Source organism: Ailuropoda melanoleuca, chromosome 6 (assembly GCF_002007445.2).
Source record: "Ailuropoda melanoleuca isolate Jingjing chromosome 6, ASM200744v2, whole genome shotgun sequence".
Taxonomy (NCBI): Eukaryota; Metazoa; Chordata; class Mammalia; order Carnivora; family Ursidae; genus Ailuropoda; species Ailuropoda melanoleuca.
Genome location: NC_048223.1, coordinates 113476761 through 113500567, shown reverse-complemented (window position 1 = coordinate 113500567; position 23807 = coordinate 113476761). Strand labels below are relative to the sequence as shown.

Sequence of the window (23807 nt, the reverse complement as noted above, 5' to 3'; positions counted from 1 at the left end):
CCCGTTCAGCTGCTCCGGGGAGTCCGGGGCAGATCGCCGCACGAGCGCCGCCCCCGCGCCCGCCGCTTCCTGCAGGCGCGCCCCTTCCAGGGCCCGGCGGTTCCAGGGCCTTGTGCCCCCTACCGCAGTACTGCGCCCGGCTCCCACCCACGTCCCCGCCGCCCCCTGGAGCCCCCACTCTCTCCCGCAGTCCGCTCCCTCCCGCGCCCTTGTGGCCTCCCGCGCCGGGCTCCCTCCTGCGCCCCACCACCTCCGGCATCCGCTCTACCTCCAGTGCCCAGGTTCCCTGCGGAGCAGAGCGCGCGCTCCCCTTAGCGGGGAGGAGACCGCGGCGTCCTCTAGACGCCCGAGCGCCTCGGACAGTCTGTCCGCTGGGCTTGGAGGACTTTGGCTGCGAGGTTGTTTCTCGGATCCGGCAGCCTTGCAGAGTGTGTGTAAAACCCTTCCCCCGTCAAGAGGGGACCCAGCCAGCCCGCGCCCTGCCAGCTCGGGGGATCGGAGGCGGGTGTGAGTGGTTAGAGGAAACTTTCCAGCAGAGCGCCTTGCCGGAGCAAACCACGCATCTGTCAAGAACGCTCTCTGGGCGCTCTTGCAAGGAGCTTCTGTTGTTCCAGTGCGGTAGACGCAGAAAGGAAGCGAAGGTTTGTGCATCTGACAGCTAACGCTGAGGACCAGTTGGAAAATCACACACTCCTCAGCCCCAGCTAATGAATATGTGAGTATGATGCAACAGCGGGTGTCGATATTATAAAGAGAGGCTTAAGGAAACACAAATGTTAACGTAGAATAAATGACACCGCCAAGAACAAAGAACACATTTAATTACATTTCGGACTTTTCACATTCAGCAATAACACCTGTATCTGTGTTTTATTACCCACATGATTTTATATTTTGAGCTGAGTCAATACAAACAAAAAGGTACGGTTAGTTTGGGTTGACGTCATGAGCTGACATTTCAGATTCCTGGGGCTGGTCGGTTGCTTTCTCCTTTGCCCAAGTTCCCAGATTCCGAAAACTCTAGGATTAGTTTTGGAGGGATGAGAGGAGAAACTATGTAAACACTCAAGAGGATTAATATCCTATAGCATTTAAAGTTCTCATCAGTGGCTTTTGAGTTGGCGAATGAATCCGTTTGAGATTGGTGAGTTGTTAGCCCAGTTGTGGGTGGCTTCTATGTGGGGAACAGCCACCTGGAACACAGTGCAGCAGGGGGACTGCAAGCCCCCTCTCTAATCCCGGCCACCATGACGTCCTCAGCTCAGCCTTGAAAATAAAAAGCCTTTCATGGAATCCTGGAGAAGTAAACAGCTTCTAATTACCCATGTAAGGATGCACGAAAGCGTTACATACTGCTCACACGCCTTTCTTGCCTTGGAGTAAAAAGAATAGGGTCTGGAAGGAACATCACTATCTGGACCAAACCCATATTCTTACCTTGCAGAGAGAGGCTGATTTCCACAGCTACCCAAGTCAAGAGCTAAAAGCAGGGCTTATTCAGTTTATAAAGTCAAGCAGTTTTAACCACCTTCCCTTACTTAAATCCAAACATAAATTTGCTTCAGGCCCAAACTGGATAATCAATCAGTGTTACAAGGCCGGTGGGTGTGGGTGTGGGTGATTTGTTTATTCACCCCTGTGCCAGGACTTGTCAGCCGAGTTATGCCAACTTGGGGAGATTGAGAAGGGGGAGCAAGGAGAGGAGGGGGGCTAGAAAGAGGGGAGGAACAGGGACTGCACCCTGAATTTAGCCTAAGCTCCCAAGAGCCTTAGTTACCTGTCACTGCAAACTTGTCTCCCCTTCGGGCTTCCTTCTGTGGCCGCCCTCAAGAGGCAGACTCAAAATAGCCAAGGGGTTGGAAAGAGTTGAATTTGACGCTGCCCAGGAAAGGGGTTCTGAGTGCCGGGCCATGGAGTGAGGTGTAGGGAATGTGGGGAGGAGGCTTTCTATCCTGCGCCATCTTTCTGTCAAGAGGTGTTACTGGAATAGGGTGTGCCAAGCTTAAGTGCCCAGGATGGGCCAAGGAATTGCATTTCTGCGAGCGATAAAGCCAGAATGTGGTTGTAGAGGTTCAGTGCGGAGGCCTGGATGCCAGCAACATTACCACAGGTATGCGTGTCTGTGCATTTGTGTACGTCATATATAGATATGTGCATTTGTGTACAGATGTATGTGTATAAACATTCCAAGTATCAGGGCATGGGATTTGAACTGTCACAAAGCTCTCGTGAAACTTTTTTTCCCTGCTCAATCAAAGGTACATCAAACTCCCCCAAATTTCTGGATAATAAATACCTTAAATCACAAATATTTAAAACCAGAAGGTTATTTTAATAGGCATTCCAACACAGGAACACAGCAGGCATAAAGGGGTCCCTGGGATTCTTGGGGCTTTCTTTCACTTGTACTTATGGAAGAGTCTGGAATAGCCCATGTTCAACTAGAGTTAGCTTCCTTTTAAAATAAAATGTTCTCGGATCTCCTTTAAATCCTACATTTCATGACACTTTTTGAGCTACCCTTTTTGGTCCTCGATGAGGATATACATAAAGAGGAAAGGTCACCATATCCACTTACATAGGTGTTACATGTTGCAAGTTCAAAATTAATGACTCTGCCATTTCCCCCTTCCCTCCTGGAAACTGTCAAAATGAATCAGTTCTTCGGAACCCACTGATTTGACAGTACTTTATGAAACAACAGAAAGCTCCAACAATAAATGATAATAGGCGCATGGGGAGGGAGTAGGCTCCTTCCTCCATAGTTCCCACCCCCACCTGCCTTTTCCATCCCACTACTCTCCGTACATATCACACTTACCATGGTTCCTCTTTGTTCTCCCAGCCTCTAAATCTCCCCCCTCCATTTACTCTGGCATCCCACAGTCAAATTAATATTTCTAAAATGCTGCTTTGAAGCAAGATGCTTTTGTGTTCAGAAACCTTCACTCACTCCTCAACTTGGCATTCAAGGTCCAGTTCCAAATGGCCTTTCCAGCACTGTCTTTTGTAGAACTGTCCCTGTCACCCTAACTTGCAGTACTGCGTTCTTTTTCCTTTTTTGGATCTATACTCCCCTCCTTCTTCATCTCCTCCTCCTCCTCCCCCCTCTTTTCCTCCCCCCACCACCTTCTTTTTTATCTGTGCTCTTTTTCATTGGGTTCTTTCCACTAAGAATCCCCTCCTTTTCTGTTTCAATAAATTCAGCCTTCAAGATTTGGTTGACAAGTTTTTTATTTTACAATCGTCCCTGCCCACTGTTTCTGGAAATGAGGTCTCCTTCCTCTGCCTGCAGTAGTTACTTTGCTAATTGCATTTCACAAGGTAATTAAAAATATATTACCTTTCGACACCTCTTATATTGTGATTTAATTTTTATATGTTTTTCTTTTTTTTCTCAGACGGATTGTAAGCTCTCTCAGAGCCAGGACTATCCTGTACATTTTTATATTTCCCATGTTTATTAATATTTACTTAATTAACATAAAGCTTTGAGTCATAAATATTTCCCGTTTAATGTATTAAAATCTCATTATTTACTAGCATGAGAAATAATTGAGTGTTTTTGGAGTTACAAAATTCCCTCATGCTTAGAATTTACAGTAATAATTCATATTCCTGTAGTCCAGTACATTTTTTCATGTAAGTGTTTCAAAAATACTTTGTAAATACAAGGTAGGCTCATGAGATAAATTTATATCATACCTACTCAGTAATGAATAAAGCTGGACATAGGTAATAGGTTTTCCAAAGGGGTCACACAAGTCCACATCAATAAAAAGCATTACCTAATCTTTATAAATATTTAAGGTGAATGACCTTTTTCCTTAGCCTTCATTTGTGATGCCGTATTTCCAGGCATTTCTGCTCTGGGAGAACAGCTGATGACTTGAATCTTGTTTCAAGTTCTAGATTGAATTCAGGGTCTGTACAGCAGTGATTAATAGTAATTCAGCCACCTGTGGTTGCAAGCCAGGAGCTTGGCCAACACATTGCCACTCTTGGGTTGATTTTGCTAGAAAATGAGATAAAAATAATAGTGAAGAGCCTAACCAGACAGCTGTTGGAATGTGGGCCAAAGGAAGTCTTGGGGGGAATTTCCAAGTAAAGCCCCGAGAAGTGTATCAAACCAGTAAGTTAGCACAATTTGCCTTGAGGCTGATCATGGGTGGCGGGGTTTGTTAATCAGAGCTCAAGTGGCTGTTTCCGAGGAAAGATACACATCTGTTCACATAAAGCAATACTACTGCTGAAACAGTCACTCCACGCTAACCAGAGAACAGCCTGCACCCGGGGCTGGCACTTAAGGTCATATACTGGTTTTGCAGCCACAATTTACACAGCGACAAGCAACTCCATCCACTGCGATAAGAATGAGGACAGTGTGTAATCATAGCAAAGCCTGGACTATTTGGAAAATTCGAAAGCTTCCCTCTCTCCCACTTCCTCCGTCTTGCCACCTCGTCCTCTTCCTGGTGTGTCTCATGAGTACATTGAACAATGCTAGAGCCAATGACAATATTTTTCAAAATTTGGACTTATTGGGAAGTGTTCAGACCTGGGAGGCAGAAGATCCAGGCTTGTGTCCTGGCTTTGTCACTTTTCGGCTTGACCTTCCGCAGTGGCTTCATCTGTCAAACTGACCTACTGTTCCTTCCCTCACGTGATTGTGCATGGATTAAACAAGAGAATGTACGTGAAGGCTTCTTGAAATCACATAGAGCACCGTATATTTGCAACACATCAAATTCAGTCTTATCCAATCCTCAAGACATTTCAAAACATGAAAGGGGTCAGAATTTGCTCGAATGAGAGGTCCATTCACTTAAATCAGCTTCCCTTTATCAGCTGGACTCTTCTCTCACACCAGATATTCATATGACTCAGAGGCTGGATAACAGTGAACTATTTTTAAATGCTTTTACCTTTGGCACATCATCCTTTTAAAAAAGTTTCCCCCCCTTTTTTGTGCCCTTCCACAGTATGAGCCCTATTCTATTTTTTAAAAGTATTTGTTTATTTGAGTCTCTAAAATAAATTCCTTTAAAGTATTTCAGTGGTGAAATATTAGCAGGAAAGGATTTTTCCGCCCTCAAGTCAACTACTTAACACCATGACTAGTAACTTGGAAAAAAAAAAAAAAAAGGAAGGTAATGCAATATAAAAGTAAAGCCAACTTTCAAAACTTCTGTTCTTAATCAGTCGTATAATGAGTAAAAATGGATTTGTGGCCGGCTGGTAGCTTACCTTCAGGTGCTCGTGGCAATAGGAATATCATTGCTACCCACGAAAAACATTTGGCTAGGAGGCGTCCTTCATTGGACCCAAGTCCAGAGCTTGTGGTGACAACAAGCTGTGCTAATTATTGAAAACTGTAGGTTTTATTTTAACAGAGTCTTACCGTGTTCCAGATAAAACAATTATGTTTTAACAACGAGAATCCCTCCCAGCCCTTGTTTTAAGTTTCTGAAGGGTGGGAATGATGCCTTTTAAACAGTTTATCTTCCATTTATGCTGGCCATGTAGTTGGTACTTTATAAATTCCTGTGGAATAAAAGCTTATGTATAGTAGAATTTCCCAAATAAAAGAAGATATTGTGTTTTCCGTTCATCCATGGAACATGGCATCTGGGTCATCCAGCTGAATGGAATTGCCGAAGAGAACCAGTGGAAGAAACTAGTTGTCCTCTCTGCCTCCCGCCAGATGATAGACCAAATCATTTACATTTCGTTCTTTTTCACTCATTACTTTGAGACACCAAACAGGTATTTTCTTTCACATGTTTTTCCACTTAGTATTGTATAGGTATTTTTCTAGTTCACGTACTCATTACTTATGTACTGCATAAAAGCCCATCCAGACCCACTCAATATACAGAGGCATGGCAGGTCCTTTGCCTAGGAAGGGCTGAGTCTGAAGACACGAGTGAGACAGTCTTGCTGCTACTTTGGTGTTGACAACCAGTACGGTTGGTCTTCTTTGCTTTGAAAATAAATATCAACCCTTGGACGTGACATTTATTTTCCACAATGTCTCAGCTTTGCAGCTCCTTAAATTAAGCCTGCTAGAGACTTTTATCTCATGATAGATTTCTGCTTCCAGAGCATTTCCCCCTAATTAAATGTTGAGGGGGCAATGACTGTCTTAACAGACCTCTTCTAAATAGAAGTTACTTTTTACACTGGTGGAGAAATGGTTGGATTTTTTTTTTCTCCCCATTTTAATATGGAGAAACTGAAGCATAAGGAGAGAGACGTGCTTAAGGTTTCAAGGAAAGGAAAAGGGAGTTCTTGACTTTCCTGCCTCCTGAGCTAATCTTCAATTATCCGGAACCTGCATCCTTAACAGATTTTGGCTCACCTCTGACTACTTGTTAGCATAATTCAATTGCATGATATATTTGGGTCCTGGAGCAGGGCGTGGAGTAATTTTTTGAACACAAAGCTCTAAGCAAGTGAAGAGATTCTATCATGCAATGTTTATTTGTATTGTTCAATTGGTTTAAGTATAAGAGACCTAGAAGGATAATCATATTTAGCCACCCAAATGAAATTTTCATTGTTAGTACATTTCAGTGTGAATTTCTGAAAGTGCCACATGAATGCTAACTCTGAAGACAAAGAGGACACCAAAGAAAAGCCAAGCAATTAAGCAATTTGGTTTTTTTGTTTGTTTTTTAATATGTAACTGGAAAAAGATTTCACAGAAGACTCTTACTGAGAATGAAAGACTCAAAAGTTGTGATAACCTTGGGGATTTTACTTAAGAGTCTAAATAAAGCTGCTTGGGAGTTTGGAACAGAAAAATGAAGAATCAAGCTCTCCTTGCTTTGCCTTTCCACATCCTAATACCTTTCCCAAACCAGGTAGTCACATACACTTGAGCCGCAAGGCTCTCTGAAATGCTGGGGAAAGGCACTAATAGGGTATTGGCATAGTCCTGAAAATATTTTTTTGCTTGTTCTGAAAATGTCTGACTCTGACTTGTCACCATTTCCATCCTACTCCCTACCTTTCCTCTCTCCTGCTGCCAACTACTTTGAAGCAGGCATGTTTCACACCCCCCCCATGACTAATTAATAGAGACTATATGCCTTTTCATAGCTCTCTCTTGCGGATAACAATATGGTCTCAGTTTATAAAAATCCCACACACACACATATATATATATATATATTCATATGTAGAGTTTTCATAAGTCCTCATTTGGGAGGTGACCTAGAATAAAAAAAAATTTCTTAAGCACGTTAAAAGCCCATGATTAACCTTGCAAAAAATAATAATCAGTGTTTTATAGCATAGCCAGTCTTGATGGCAGATTTTGAAAATATCCCTGGCCCATGCAGTTTTGTTTTTTAGATGCTTTTTATTACATAATTTCAAATTATGGCGGAAATTTAAGCAAGGTTACACTCATTTTAATGATTAGTTTTGACATTTACCTCTCTCTATACCATAATGATTAAGAATGCAGGCTCTGGCATGAGACTGCCTGGGTTAAAATCCGGGTTCTGCCACTTAGTAACTGGATGACTCAGAACAAGTTGTTTGAACACCTCAGGCCCCTGTTTCGTCATCTGTTAAATGGGAATAATAATATCCTACCTACTTGGGCGCTGTTTGGGAGGAGTCAGTAAGGTAGGGCATAAAAGCATTTGTGATAGAGCTTGGCTTATCGTAAATACTTAAAAACATCAGTGCTTTTTTTTCCTCCCCTCCCTCCCCGCCCTGGCACCACCAGCACCACCAGCACCACCAGCCCAACTACAGATCACGGCATAAAGCGGGAAAGTGTTCATTCTGTGCAAAACCAAGGGTGGCAAAGAAGGCAGCTTCCAATCAGTGGAAATGGAATAATTGAATAAATGTGTTCTTTTTTAAAAGCGAGAGGGTGTAGTAGAGAATCTAATTTGGTAAGTACTCTGTTGGTTTCAAAGGCAAGTTTATTCCTTTGTGGTCATTTAATCTGATTATCGTTCCGCTTGGGGAATTAGAATTTCCTAAACTAATTCTGCATCATGGAAAGGTCATTCCAGAGAGTTCCACCCTATGGTATAACCATATTCCAAGTATATGAAACAATAATGACAAAAGAAAGTCTCACTGGGCCCTTGATAGAGAAGCCTATTTCCCCAGATATAATTGATCCAAGCTGCTGCTTTTTATGGGGTAAATTCTTCAGACCTCAAGGAGGCCAGAAGATTCTCTTGTGACCTGCTTTGTGTCAGTGTAGCACAGCCCTTCAGTTCCCTTGAGTACAAGGGGTCTCACCACCTCATCCCCTGAGAACGGAGGGTAAGGAAGTAGGCAACAAAGGAAGTTTTAACAAGTCTCTGAGGTTCGACCCCTAGGAGACTCTTAGACCCTAACTTGGAACTGTTAATTTTATTTCAGAAACAGTTTCAATGCCTTGTTTTTCCGGTTTCTGTTCTTTTGTAACAGACTAGGAGAAACAAACTGGAGCGAAGGAGTAAGGCTGGTGCAGGGGGCAAATGACATCCGGGAACTTTCTGTTAGAACACAGGGAAACAAGGGATGCCATTTACTGCAGAGACAGTGTTCCGTATCCACAGCCACCGATGACCCCACATCATGAAGAAAGATTTAGATGGCGTTTACCCATCCTCCGTTTAAGAAACGGAGTATGGATTTTAGAAATATCTTTATTAAGAAATAGTAGTATGAAAATTTCAGAACTTCGTATTTTCCAGAACATGTCTGTTATCTAGAAAATGAATTTATATGGACTATTTCATTCTCCAATGATGCTGGATCCATGAGGTGTGAGTTAGATGGCTAGAAGTCCAAAATCAAGGTGCCAGTCAGCTCGTTCCGAGGGCTGTGAGGAGAGGGTCTGTCCCACTTGGCTCCCCTCGCTGGTAGTTGGCCATCTTTCCTCTGTGCCTGTCTGTGTCCAAATTTCTCCTTTCGATAAGGACACCTGTCCTATCGAATCAGACCCACCTTATCGACCTCACTTTATCTTCAGTACCTCTGTAAAGATCACGTTTGGAGATCCAAATAGGGTCACATTCTGAGGTACTGGGGGTTAGGACTCCCAACACATGTTTTTTTTGGGGAGGACACATTCAACCCAGAGCAAGATGCTACTTGTATGTGAGTTTGACACCTTACGCACACTCTGTAGTCACCTGTGTTTCAGAATGTTCTATTATGTCTTCTAGGACAGATGACAAGGAGAATGACTTCTCATAGTTCACGCTAAAGGTGGCCCCCCAAATAAGTAGCACCCAGACCCTGGTGAGAACAGTCACCTTTCTTGTAGGATTACAGCTGGCCACAAAGTCACGAGTGCCACCGGCTGAATGTGGTCAGATCACGTTCCCATGTGTGCTGAGTAAGTAGCCTGGGTCTTCACACGGAGGGGGAGGGGTGCATGTGAGCCACATCTCTGTTCACTGTGTGTTCCAGGTAGGGTTCCATGCCCTGCTCTTTTATAGTTTTCATTACATACCAAGAAGCTCAACTATTGTCTTGCAAATGAAATAGAAAAACTCAGGTATATGTTAATAATTCCCATTCAAGGGAAAAAAATCTGTCAATCCATTCGGTGGGTTGTACAGACTACTTTTCAGTGGGTTGTTTTGACATTGTGGAGACACACAAACAATTGCTTTTTGCAGCTGCAACATGGATGTTATTTTTTCTGAGCCAGAATTGGGGTAACAGACAGCAAATAACTGGTTAGGAGAGATACAACAAACCTTTATAACTGAAGAACAAAGCTGGCCTTTGAGGCAAGATAAACTCAGGTACTCACTCATATAAAATCCATTGAAGAACAGGATTTTTATGACCTTAAAGTAATGATTTTGATTGAGAGGGTGATTCAGATCCTAAAATATTGGCAAGCAGAGGTTTGACTAAGAAATAACTCCCTTCAGTATATCAACTGAGATTTATTATGGAATCTGAAGCTCATGAACGTTCTAATTTTATCCACCCTGTGGTGGATCTAATTGTCCTTTGTGGATGCTGACGATGGCAGAGCTGATAATATTTTAACCTGTGTACGGCCATGGGCCAAATGAACCTGGCTTTTATGCCCTCAATACAAAAACCAAAAAGCCCCACCTGATTAAAGTCCAAGACTCAATCTGAGCATTTGTCTTGCCATTTGATATTAAAAAATGGCTCGCAGGGGCGCCTGGGTGGCACAGCGGTTAAGCGTCTGCCTTCGGCTCAGGGCGTGATCCCGGCGTTATGGGATCGAGCCCCACATCAGGCTCCTCTGCTATGAGCCTGCTTCTTCCTCTCCCACTCCCCCTGCTTGTGTTCCCTCTCTCGCTGGCTATCTCTATCTCTGTCAACTAAATAAATAAAATCTTTAAAAAAAAAAAATGGCTCGCAGCTATCCTGGATGCTGCTGCTGTAGGAGCTGACTATGGAATCGGATGCCTGAGTATAAAAGTCCGAGGATCCCTGTAACACAGTACGGCATTCTGTGTTGCCATGATGCCAGCTCCTCCTTACAGATCAATCTGTTATGTGCGTGCTATGTAAACAGCGTGAATTTAGATGTATGTGAAACAGTATTTTAAAAAATGTCACATCTGAGTGTTTTTAATGACTAGGTTAGTTCAGTGGAACAATCTTATATAAGACGGCACTTAAAGAAAAGCTCAGATCTGTGCATCTGAGCATTATTTAGTCATCTGTTTGTGCAACTATATTTTTAACTTAATTTATGATGAACAAATAGTCTCTCTGAACTCCCAAGCTGTGTTTCCATACTTCAGTTTCGTTTATTTTCCTCTCAGTTTCCTTCAGAACCCATTACAGAGAACTTTCTTTGGAAACTTCGTAAAGTTAGCAGCATCCGTCAGAAAGCACCAAACCAAACAACCAAAATTAAAAACTGAGAATAGAATCATAGGGCATACGCGTTCTTTCCAAAGCGATGTCACAGAAACAGATCTGTGTCCCATTCTCTTTCTCTTTCTTTTTCCTGTTTCTTTTTATCTTTATTGAAAACATCATCTGTGGCCATGTAAAACGTCTGCGAACACTTCTGAGTGCCAAAGAATCTTTATACTTTCGATAAGCAAAGTATTGCTATATCACAGTATTAATGGTAATATACAGCTGTAAAAATGCACTTGGCATGGGATGTAGGGTAGTAAGTCTCTGTGAAAGACTTGGACCCTGTCTTTGAGAAGTTTACCTTTAGAGAGTTTCCCTCTCTCCCTTCCTTCCAACTTCATTGAGGAATAATTGACAAATACATGGTACATATATTCGAAGCATACGATGTGACGATTTGATATACAGATAGGTTGTGGAATGATCAAGATCAACATAGTGCATGTATTATTACGTTGTAGCATAGGTAAGTCTTTCCTATTTCGGGGTGACAATGCTCCTGTTCTCTAAGAAATTTTGTTGTCGTTTTGTTTTGTTTTAGATTCCACAGTATTTGTCTTTCTCTGTCTAGCTTATCTCACTGGGCATAATGCCTTCCAGATTTATCTGTGTTGTCACCAGTGGCAGGAGTTCCTTCTTTTTCATGACTGAGTAATATTTCATTGTATCTATATACCACATTTTCTTTATCTCTCCATCTGTCAAAGGAAGTTTAAGTTGTTTCTACATCTTAGCTACTGTGAGAAATGTTGCAGTGAACACGAGAGCTCAGGTATCTTTTTGAGATCCTGATTTCAGTTCTTTCGGATATGTACCCACAAGTAGGATTGCTGGATCATGGGTAGTTCTATTTTTCATGTTGTGAGGAACCTCTATACTTTTTTCCATAATGGCTTCACCAATTTCTGTTCACACCAACAGTGCACCAGGGTTCCCTTTCCTCTGTGTCCTCGCCAACATTTGTCATCGCTTGTCTTTTTTATTAGAGCCAACGTAGCCGGTGTGAGGGGATAGCTCATTGTGGTTCTGGTTTGCATTTCCCTGATGATGAGTGTCATTGGGATTGGTCAGAGCCAGTGACTAAACACCAGATACTATTCTAAGGGTGTCATTTGCAATATCTCATTGAGTTCTTGTAACGGCGTGTCTGGTATTATGTTTGCTTTGTAAGAGAGGAAACTGAGGCTCAAAGAAGTTGAGGGATTTGCCCAAAGTTTCACAACTAGTAAATGGCAGAGTGGGACTTCCAGCCCAGGTGACTCAAAGGCCAGAGCTCTTGACCACTCTAAAATAAGGCCTCATTTTATTTTTTTCCTGTTTTGAAACAGCTTCATTTTTTTAAAAAAACTAAGATCCAAATTCAACTGATGTAAGAAAATCTTAAGTGAATACTGTGTGTAATATCATGTGAAAGTTTCTGTGTTTAGCTTTTTCAAAAACTTCATTTGTAAGGATGTTTTTCATGAATGCACAGGTCTGGTTCTCCATGAGTTACCAAATTCTGCCTGTTTGGCATTTCCTCTCTCTCAACTTCCTAGACAGTCAACAATCATGCCCTTTCAGTACTTTTGAAATTTTGTTCCAATTTCTGTGATCAACAGGGAGAAAAATGACCATTAACTGGGGGCACCACCAGTAGGAACAGCATTGGCAAGAGTTGAACTCACTCCCCAGGACCCCTCTCCTCACCTGGGGCCCAGGCAGCAAGCCAGCCTTTCACCCTTAGAGCTTTTCCAGCACGAGTCAGCTAATCCTGTATCCCCTCAATTCCATAAGACACAGGCCAGGCTCTCCAGAAGATTCTCTTAAAGTCTCCTGCTTGGTTTAAGGGCGATGGGAAAGAGCCACTCCTCTGCAAAGAGCCTAGGAGCAACGCTCAAGCCTCCGGTTGAGACCGTCATGATGGGCTAGGCCCCTGCGCAGTGTTTGGGTCACCCTCTGCAGGGTCTGCATGGATGGTCCAGCCCCTCTCTTTAGAATGCGTGGGTGCCTAGCAAACCTCGTTCTCAGCTGTGGGGTCTCAGCCCACGCTGAGCAGCAGAAAAGTCTCCTGTACATCCTGCTATGCATAGTTTGGGGAGTTTTGGGCACACAGTTGTAATCAGAATCATGCTGGAGGCAGGGAGGGAAGGGGAGGGATGCCTTAGAAGGGTGTGTGGTGAAGTGAGGCTGCCAAAGATGGGGTGCTGACATTCAGAGACACAACGGGGACGAGTAACCCACATACCAAGAGAAAACATCCCAGGTGCTGCGGTGAGACCTTGGAGATGAGAGAAGATGTAGAAGAGAATTCTGTTGAGGAAGCGAAGCGAAGCGAACGTCAAGGGGGGATGGTCTAAAGGACCAGCTCCTTGATATTCAGAGAGCTCCTAGGAATCAAGAATGAGAAGACTAGCAGCTCAGTGGAAAAATGGGCGAAGATCACGACCAGATAGCCCTCGATGAAAGAAAGACAGGTGGCCCCTGTCCGTCTGCAGCGCTGCTCAGCCTCACTCCCACTAAGGGGATCCCAGGTGAAAACCACCCTGGGATCCATCTCTCACCTTGGAGATGGGCAAACATTTTGACAAGACACTGTGTTGTCAACACTGCGGGGACAGGAGCACTCTGACTCAGTGCTGATGAGTGCAGCATGGTTCCACCCTGGAGTGCGTGAATGTGGCAGCATCCACCCGAACCACATACCAAGTCCGTCTTTGACACAGAGGGCCACCTGACTGTCCCTGAAACACATTCCCCTTCCGGGTTCTAGGACAGCAACTTCTTCGGTTTTCTTCCTATGTCACAGTTGGTACCTCTGAAACTTCTTTGCTGCCTGTTCCTCTTCTGCCTGGCTTCTCTGCCTGGCTTCTCAACGCTGACATGCTCAGGGCTCATTCCAGAGCTTTCTTCTCCATCGCCACCCTCTCAGATCACCTCATCCAATCCCATTGCCTAGTTGTTCTTTTTTCGGCATGGTAAATACCCATCTGTGTAAATGTCACCGTTTTAAAGTGTACCACTTAGTGGCACTTAGCACATTCACATTGTGCAACTGCCACCTCCATCTGGCCCCAGCACATCCCCCATCACCCCAAAAGAAAACTCTGTATCCATTAAGCAGTCACTCCCCATTCCCTGATTTCTCAGCCCCTGGCAACTACGCATCTGCTTTCTGTCTCTGGATTTGCTTATTCTGGATGTTCTGTATAAATGGAACTGTTCCCCTAGCACGATGTTTTCAAGGTTCATCCACTTTGTAGCATGTGTTAGGGCTTCCTTCCTTTTCGTGGCTGAATAAAATTCTGTTGTGTGGCTATTCTGCGTTTCATTTATCCATTCATCTGTTGATGGCCATTTGGGTTGTTCCTACCATTTGACTATTTTCAGTAGTGTTGCTATGAATATTTGTGTAAAAGTTATATTTTCAGTTCTTCTGGGTCTATACCTAGGAGCGGAATTGCTGGATCATATGATAATTCTGTTTAATCCAACTGCTTGCTTTTTTTTTTTTTTTTTCTTTTAACATCCATAGACTGATGATTCCAAAATCTATAGCCCCGGCCTGATTCCTCCCAACTGTCTACCTCAAATCTCGTCTGGCATATAGATGTCTCACGGCTGACTTGTCCAGCACAGAAGCTGTTACTCTCTGCTCCATCCAGACGGCTCCTCCAGTGTTCCCAGCTCAGGAAATGGCACTGCCATTGACATAGGTACTCTGGTAGAGGCCCTAGGACTGCCCTCACTTTTCCCCTTTCTAGCTCTCCCCACATCCAGTCCATCAGCAAGTGCTGTGGACTCTGTGTTTGCCATCTTGCCACCTTTTCCCTGCTGCTACCTTGGTCCGAGCCAGTGACTTCCACTCCTGCCCTTAGAGTTTATTCTCTGTTCTATAACCAAGAGTGGCTTTTAAAAAGATATATATAATCTTTAAAAGAAAAATCACTTAGCCCTCCTGCTTCAGCCTCCCTAGTGGTTTCACACTGCATTTAGAATTCAACCCAGACTTGCTCTGTGCAGGCATATGGTAATCTGTTTGCTGCCACCCCTTTCCTTCCTTCTCCCTTGCTCTCTGTGTTTTATCACACTGGCCCCTCTGTTGCTTGAACTGGGACCTGCCACAGGGGCTCTGAACTTGCTGTCCCCTCTGTCAGAAACCACTTGGCAGTTCCTCGTCACTACCAAAGCTTCCACTCAAGCACTACCTCCGTAGGGAGGCCTTGTCTCACCACCCCCGCCCCCAGACTCCGCCAATCTTGACCTTACTATACCAATCTGTTTTTTTCATTGATCTATCACTGACATTTCACATCATTATCTGAAATGACCTTATTTATATTTACGTGTTTATTTTCATTGTTAGTGTTTGTTCCCTCCCCCTGCCCCCGCTTCCAACCCCTTTCCCCAAATGTCAGCTGCACGAGGACAGGAATTTTGTCAGTGTTCATGGCTGACTCTTTAGACTCTTGGACACTGCCTGGAATCTACGAGGCACAAAGAAAGCGTTTGTTCGGTGCTGCTGAAGAAGAAAAGTTCACATCTTACCTGGCCCTGAACAAATCTTCCTGATCCCACTACCACCTTTCATTTCCCTCCTCATCTACATACTTCCAGAAGGAGTAGATCATACCTAATGTATTTCTTTAGTCATTATTCTTTGCCTCTGTAACCCTAAACAATCCAGCTTGTCCCACTACTACCATCTTCTTCAAAGATCTCCATAAAAGTCAAAACCAGCTGCCCTGTGCACTAGGCCCTTTCCATAGCACGAGATGCTATTAACCGTGTTCACATCCATGGATCTCCTTTTTTTTTTTTTTTTTTTAAAGATTTTTTATTTATTTATTCGACAGAGATAGAGACAGCCAGCGAGAGAGGGAACACAAGCAGGGGGAGTGGGAGAGGAAGAAACAGGCTCATAGCGGAGGAGCCTGATGTGGGGCTCGATCCCATAACGTCGGGATCACGCCCTGAGCCGAAGGCAGACGCTTAACCGCTGTGCCACCCAGGCGCCCCCATGGATCTCCTTTTGACATGTTGTCCTCTCTTGGTGTGACTCCTTCCCAGGGGCATGGTATACCTGGGAGTACATCCTGGAGCATCTCAGGAATGTATTGGGGGTTCCAGCCATCATACCTGGTGAGCAGGCTGGTTCTTAGCCAGATAGTCTAGAGCAATTGTCATGGGTCAGTGGCATGGACTCCCCATGAAGAGTGCAAAGGGGAGCTGCTCAAAGCACCAAATCCCCTGATCTCATTCAGGTGGTGCTTTGACAGTGGTGTGTCGTGCTGGGTACCTGAAAGCTGGGGAAGGTACCCTCCACCAAAGGGCACTGCTGAGCCACCCGCTCTGCGTAGTTGTCTGTGGGCTGTCAGTTGGTCTTTTATCTGCAGAGTAAGTAAGATCATTTTCTTGTGCCTGTGGAATCTTTTGATACATTCCACTGGGTCAAAGGTGTATCTGTCACAGCTGGACACATGATGTTCTAAATCACAGTCCTTGTCTTGCCCCACTGTATTCCCACTTGATGTGAGGGACATGGGGTTTGGGAGTGCCCACCTCTCCCATCTACTGGCTACATGGCCTTGGACAAGTTATTGCTTGAATCCTCTAGCTCCACATCTGAAAATTGAGTAGAACCACTACGACCTCTCATAGGCATCTTGACTCTGATACAAGGATGCCCAGAACATTCAACCATCAATGGCTCCCCATTGCCCTCCTAATTAGGTCTGCCATTCAGGCCCCTGCCCCATGATCCTTGGTGGCTCCTCAGGTTCTGCCTTCCTCAGCATGCTACATCCTGGGATTTTGCCCTGACCTTCCATTGTTTATGGGAGACCATTTTCCCCTTGGGCTTTTCTTTGATTTCTCTATTTTTTTAAAAACAGAAACACACATTCATTTTATAATCGGGGAAAAAAATCTCTCCATTAATATTGTTTTGAATTACCCATCTTTATTTCAGAAGCCATGTGTCCATAAACCCTTTCTGGATTACCCCATCATCTGTGGGTGCTCAGACCTTTGAATCCACTGGATTCATTCTTTTTTTTTTATTTTTAAAATTATTTTATTTTTTAAATTATGTTATGTTAGTCACCATACAGTACATCATTAGTTTTTGATGTAGTGTTCCATGATTCATTGTTTGTGTATAACACCCGGTGCTCATTACAACACGTGCCCTCCTTAATACCCATCACCAGGCTAACTCATCCCCTCACCCCCCTCCCCTCTAAAAACCCTCAGTTTGTTTCCCGGAGTCCATAGTCTCTCATGGTTCATCTCCCCCTCTGATTCCCCTCCTTTATTTTTTCCTTCCTTCTCCTCATGTCCTCCATGCTGTTCCTTATGTTTCACAAATAAGTGAAGCCATATGATAATTGTCTTTCTTTGCTTGACTTATTTCACTTAGCATAATCTCCTCCAGTTCCATCCATGTTGATGTAAATGTTGGTAGTTATCTTTTCTGATGGCTGAGTGATATTCCGTTGTATATGTGGACCACATCTTCTTTATACATTTGTCTGTTGAAGGGCACCTCAGCTCCTTCCACAGCTTGGCTTTTGTGGACGTTGCTTCTATGACCATTGGGGTACATATGGGCCTTCTTTTCACTACATCTATATCTTTGGGGTAAATACCCAGTAGTGCAATTGCTGGGTCATAGGGTAGCTCTATTTTTAACTTTTTGAGGAACCTCCACACTGTTTTCCAAAGTCGCTACACCAGCTTGCATTCCCACCAACCCTTTCTCCACAACCTCTCCAACATTTGTTGTTTCTTGCCTTGTCAACTTTTGCCATTCTAACTGGTGTGAGGTGGTATCTCAATGTGGTTTTGATTGGAATTTCCCTGATGGCTAATGATGTCGGCCACAGCAACTTCTTTTAAGACACGTCTCCAAGCAAGGGAAACAAAAGCAAAAATGAACTTTTGGGACTTCATCAAGATAAAAAGCTTCTGCACAGCAAAGGAAACAGTAAGAGGCAACCCATGGAATGGGAGAAGATATTTGCAAATGACACTACAGCTAAAGGGCTGGTATCCAAGATCTATAAAGAACTTCTCAAACTCAACACCCAGCAAACAAATAATCAAGTCAAAAAATGGGCAGAAGACATGAACAGACACTTTTCCAAAGAAGACATAAAAATTGCTAGCAGACACATGAAAAAATGTTCAACATCATTAGCCATCAGGGAGATTTATTCTTTTCAAATCCATCCTTTTTAAACCTCTCTGGGAACTCACAGTATTGGCCCTTAAAGTATACAGAGTCAAGTATGTATGGGGGTATAATACAAACATACACCCAATTGTTAGAGAAATCAAAATATAAACTCAGGGGGCAGATCTTTACTTTTCACTCATTGAGTATTTTGACTGCAGTGGCCGATGACTGTCCAGCTGCTCTGCCCATGATTTCAATAAATATTTGTTTAATTGAATTGTTAACCAAAGCATGCAAGAACAAGCAGGACCTACATGCCTTGTCTCTTATAAATAGAGTAAAAATAACCCGTGTAATTCATCAGATTAACTGATAAAAGGTTTTGTTCTTTTGCCTGGAGAGAGGGCCAGAAAGAGACCATTTAGAAGCTTGTCTTTTCCAAACCCAGCAGATTCATGCCACTTGAATGGATGAAAAACAGCAGCAGTTATAATGATCTATGAGTTCATATCTATCTTTTGCTTTTCCACCCATGAAAGATACTTGAAGTACTTTACGAGGGCCAGAGCTCAGGAGGGGATGGGGAGCCGCCCTCATTCCCTGCCTCGCAGAACAGTCATTGCAAAGGAATGTTTATCCCTGCGCGCTCCGACTCTTCACTCTGGGGCTAACCATCACTCACACTACTGTGCCTGGTTTCACTGCTCCTGCCTCCTACCTTATCTTGTGGGAGCAGTCTAATTACGAGGGGATGAGCTCTTTCTTACAGATTTTTAATTCCTCTGGGCAGTTAATAAAAGAGAGTCAAGTATGGCCATTTTAATCCTATTGATTAGAATGGGAGCCTGAATAAGACAAATTCTCTCCACTGTTTACTTGATCATCTGTTTAAATTTTCCCTTTTCTTTAAACGTGAGCCAGAAATCCTCGTTCCATTTTTAGTGATTGTGATCATTATTAAGCAGTCTTCTCTACACACCTTCCTGTTGTGAAGTCTGTACAAATTGGGTTAGTTCCGGTCCAAAAGGAGCTTGTAATTTAAAACAACATAAAGGCCAGTGTTTCTCAACCGGGGGGGGGGGCAGTTTTGGGTCCCTGAAGGACGTTTGGCAATGTCTGGAGATATTTTCAGTTGCTGTAACTTGGGGTGGCGGGGTGTGTGGGGGGGTGTTGCTATCAGCATCTAGAGGCCAGGGATATTGCTAACCATCCTATAATGCGTTCATAGCTCCACAACAAAGAACAAGCTGGCCCAGCATTTCAATAGCACTGAGCTTGAGCCATGATATAAACGTATGGACTTAAATGCATAGTTTAAAAATAGTGATAGATTGAGAAATGTCTACCTTCTTTTTTTTTTTTATCAAAAGTTTCCTTTTTTTTTTATTATGTTATGTTAGTCACCATGCAGTACATCCTTAGTTTTTGATGTAGTGTTCCGTGACTCATTGTTTGCTTGTAACACCCAGTGCTCCATGCAATACATGTCCTCCTTAATACCCATTACCGAGCTAACCCATCCCCCCACCCCCCTCCCTTCTGAAGCCCTCAGTTTGTTTCCCGGAGTCCATAGTCTCTCATGGTTCGTCTGCCTCTCTGATCCCCCCCCTTCATTTCCCCTTCCTTCTTCTAACGTCCTTCATGTTATTCCTAATGTCCCACAAATAAGTGAAACCATATCATAATTGTCTTTCTCTGCTTGACTTATTTCACTTAGCATAATCCCCTCCAGTTCCCTCCATGTTGATGCAAATGTGGGGTAATCATCCTTTCTGATGGCTGAGTAATATTCCATTGTATATATGGACCACATCTTCTTTATGCATTCACCTTCTGTTTAGAAGTTCTAGGCAAGGGATGAGAGGGGTCTCGGACAACTTGATGCCTACCAGAGGAGCTCCCGGTGGCAGAATGAACTACTCACCTTCCTTCCAGATCGCAGCAGGCTCTGTGAAAGGGATCAGGTGGGTACAGGAGATCTTTTCCGAGGCAAGAGATCTTCACGAGTGTATATGATGACTTAAAATCATTCTGATTTTTAACACTGGGATCTACATCTGACAAGAACGCCAGTCATTTAGAAAACAATCACTACTCGCCAACCCTTTACATTGGAAGAGTTGGACTTTATTCTCTGATTTCGAAAGTACTCACAAAGGCCAGAAACAACTGAAAGTTCAGGATCATGTTAATTCAAAGACCAAAAAAGAGGAACCATTCAGCCAGCTCAAAGAAATGATTGCATCATTTCCTTGTGTGCGGTTCAGGTTAAAAATAACCTTTAATCCCCATCAAGAGCAAACTGTCTTGTCAAAGAGAATTAGGAAATTACCTCAGAGCCAGGTTATGGGGTGGGGTGGAGAAGGGGCGAATCATCAAGGAAGAAATTACTTGCTGTGTTTTAGGATTAAACTGTCTGAGTGACTGCAGAGGAGGTGGGGCTGAGGGGGTACGGATGTGAAGGGAGAGGGGAGGAAGGTGCGTGGGGAAGTCTTTGTAGGTTTTGTGTGGGGAAGCACATGCGTGCTACCTGGGGAGGAGGGGCCCGGCTCAAGTGTCTTGCAGCATTGGGCAACTGGCTGTTCTTTTGTTCTCAGTCTTGGGCAGTTTGCCTTGGCCTTGAGTGCTCACAGAGATAGATGGTAAACCACAAGCTGTGTGCCTATTGGGCCAATGATGAAACATGGGGAAGGCTGACCTTCGATGAGCCCCAGAGCCATCTTGGCACCTTGGCATCACCACAACACACCGGGGTCACCATTGCCCAGGCTGTAAAGGAATGGGGGAGGGATGGCGTCTGTTGAACAAAGGAGTCTTTTTGACCTTTCAGATTAACTGTAGATTTCAGCCAGCTGGCAGTCACGTCGTGTTCGCCACTGTGTTAAAAACTCCATAAAAAAAAAAAAGCCAAAAACCCAAGAGCAAAAGAAAACCAGAGGTACTGTGAATGTGCCCTGAATTCATATTAAAGCACTCAGATATGAGTAAAGATTGTCAAGGGCTGTGATGTCCTATCCCACTGTCCCTCCAGCCTTGTAAATGGGGACAAGACTTATTGCTTTGGAGTTCATCAACTAGACTCACTCTACCCAGTCATTTCAGAGCCTGTGTGAATATGTATCTTGTGGAAATCAGCACTTGAAAGATTCATGGTGGTTTTCTTTTTACTGAGGTGACACTGTACTGAGATCGAAGTAAATCTTCACATCTGATCTTGGGTGTGTGTGTTTTTTTTTTAACTCAAAACCACAATAACTCTGAGCATGGTTTTTAGACATGAGCAGTACCACGATATCCTGTGTAATAAGCAAAAGAAATAAACAAGAGAAATATGGCTTCCTTAGAACTGTGTAACCCAAGTGGTAGAGTAGAAAACACATAGGCTGGACCCGGCATTAAGCCCTACCTCACCTCTTAGTAGTTACAGATCCTTGAGCAGTTCAGTTTGTTTTTCCGAGATTTAATTATGTCATCAGCGGAATGGAAATAACATTGCTTACTTCCTAGGACTTTAATGTGAAATGAAGAAGCTAATGTGTGTAGTGCTGGTGTTTGTGGCTGCTTAACGAATAGTATTTATTACTGAATTTTTTTTCTGTTAGAGAAGTATAGTGTCACTTTGAGACATTGTCCTGTCAGTGATTATATACCACGTTATATAATATGCCGTAAAACCATGTAGTTACCGGTAGTCCGACAAATGCCAACACGTTTTTCAATAGTATTATCATCAAAACCCTTCGGTGAGGCACTTACCGTGTAGAATTAAAACGTGCTCGCCTGTTTGCGAATAGCACTGGGAAATCAAAGATACCTGTGCCTACACAGATGTAAGCAACTGTTAGAGAAGAATGCGTCCTAACGAATATGACATCATTTGGTTTGAAGGCTACGGTGGTTTGGTCAGCAGAAGCAGTAGCTCAAGGGAGATGCTGGGACTCTAGCCAATAACTTCTGACCTACAGACGAAGAAGGGACTATGGGAACTGAAATGTCTCTTATCACATTTTAATTCAAAAAATAGAATCTTACACTCTGAGCTGAATCTATAAATGGAATAAGATATCAGGAAGAGTAGTTTTCAGGTGATAACTAGTGCACTTGGCAAAGAGCTTTCTACATGTGGCATCAGTGAAGCATGGGACTTTTTTTCTGCATGTTCCCACTGTGCGTATCATCAAAACAGATGGATGTCTGGAACTTAACGATAATGCCATGCATTTATATAACACTTGTATCTCAGGGCACCTTGACATGTAGGACCTCAAAGGTGGGGAAACTTATTGGCTGATTGGTCTATCTCTTCCCTATCCATCCATCCATCCATCCATTCATCTATCACCCATCCATCTATCCCCCCACCTACCCACCATTCCCCCCATCTGCCAATCCACCCTTCCATCCATTCAACCAACATTAGTTGAATGCATACTTTCTGCCAGGCCCTGGGCTGGAGGCCAAGGCAACAAAGATGGAAAGGCTCAATTCTACTCCTCAAGGACCTTTCAAAGCACGGAGAGTTGGACACAGTCAAAAGGGAGACATGTTCAAAACTCAGTGAGTTCCCCATGGGCTGGCCACATAGCAGACTTTCAGTAAATACCAAATAGAGACAATAGAAATAAACCACAGGTGTCTGGCAAGAGATGCTGTTTCCAGCTCTCTGAATTATTTATTTTGAGAGCAAGGGACTTCAAGCCCGAGTTTTGTCAATTCAGGGGGAATAACTCTAGTGAGTAGGTGGCTCTTGCTTCTCTTTCTAGTCCACATTCCTCATCTCCAGAGAGAATGTTTCTGTGGCTTGAAGCCTTTAATGGAGAAAGTTCTCCCTGACAGGCTGTCTTCACTTCAAGCGAGGGAGGGCCCTTCGCTGCGTGCTTGGCGACTGACGATCCTGGTGGAGGGAGCCCAGGGATCATTTCCACGTTCAGCCGCTGAGTGGGCTGGATGGGGGCCATCTGTGTTACTCTCCCTTTATCGAATATGGCTGTGCAAAGCAGCCAGGCATGGGTTTTTGAAAGAAATACTCAGAAAAGTTAAAAAATAGCACAAATGTCATCCCCAGTTCAATATCAAGTTGCAATTTATTGTTCATTTTAGTTTGTCTTCTATGCCTTTTGCCAAGGACTTAGCCACGTATACTTTGGCTATTTTGAATTAGAATTTCAAACTGCATGGAAACTCTGGGCCATTGGTTTTTTTTTTTTTTTAAACAAACAAAAAATTGAAATCTCCACTTGTCGGTTTTAAACATCAGCAAAACTGAAATTGATTGTCATGTAATTCTAAGTTACAATAACTTTCACCTACTTGGATTCGGTCTGCAGTTTTGGCATGAACTGATGGGAGTTAAAATATTGTGAAGCTTAAACAAATTTCTTCTTTCCTAATTTGGATTTGAGAAGTTCTGGAGGTTTGAGGCTTGAAAGGGATCATTATAAAACACATCATCATCAATCAAATTACTGAGACCACGGTGTACATGGCATTCCATTCCAGCCGTGTGGAAACCAATCCATTGAGTCTAACCTGGCCATTGTCACCAAAGCAGACAAAGAATCAATCAAATCAACAAGTATTTATGCAGGACTTAATATACCCTTAGCACAATTTCAGGGTAGGATTTGGAAGGGAGGAGGACAATGTGGCAGATGTCTAGGGTACATTCCTTCATTGTGTGAACAAGTACAAAGGAAGATAGCAATTTTTTTCTCAAAATACTGTCTGCCTTGATCATTAGCTTTGAATAGATGTCTGATTTTAG

The 23807-nt window shown here is 43.4% G+C and overlaps 1 long non-coding RNA gene across 4 annotated transcripts; it reads left to right on the top strand.

The window, feature by feature from the left end:
- The first annotated feature begins 16 nt into the window (after positions 1 to 16).
- On the top strand, positions 17 to 21246 carry LOC105240012. 4 transcript variants are annotated; one of them, XR_004626272.1, is made up of 5 exons: positions 17 to 715; positions 7742 to 7913; positions 9186 to 9358; positions 14399 to 14579; positions 19885 to 21246. It is a non-coding gene; the product is annotated as an uncharacterized LOC105240012 (long non-coding RNA). The 4 variants fall into 4 exon arrangements; XR_002143859.2 differs by lacking the exon at positions 14399 to 14579; XR_004626271.1 differs by lacking the exon at positions 19885 to 21246 and having other exon boundaries at positions 14399 to 15695.
- The last annotated feature ends 2561 nt before the right edge of the window (positions 21247 to 23807 follow it).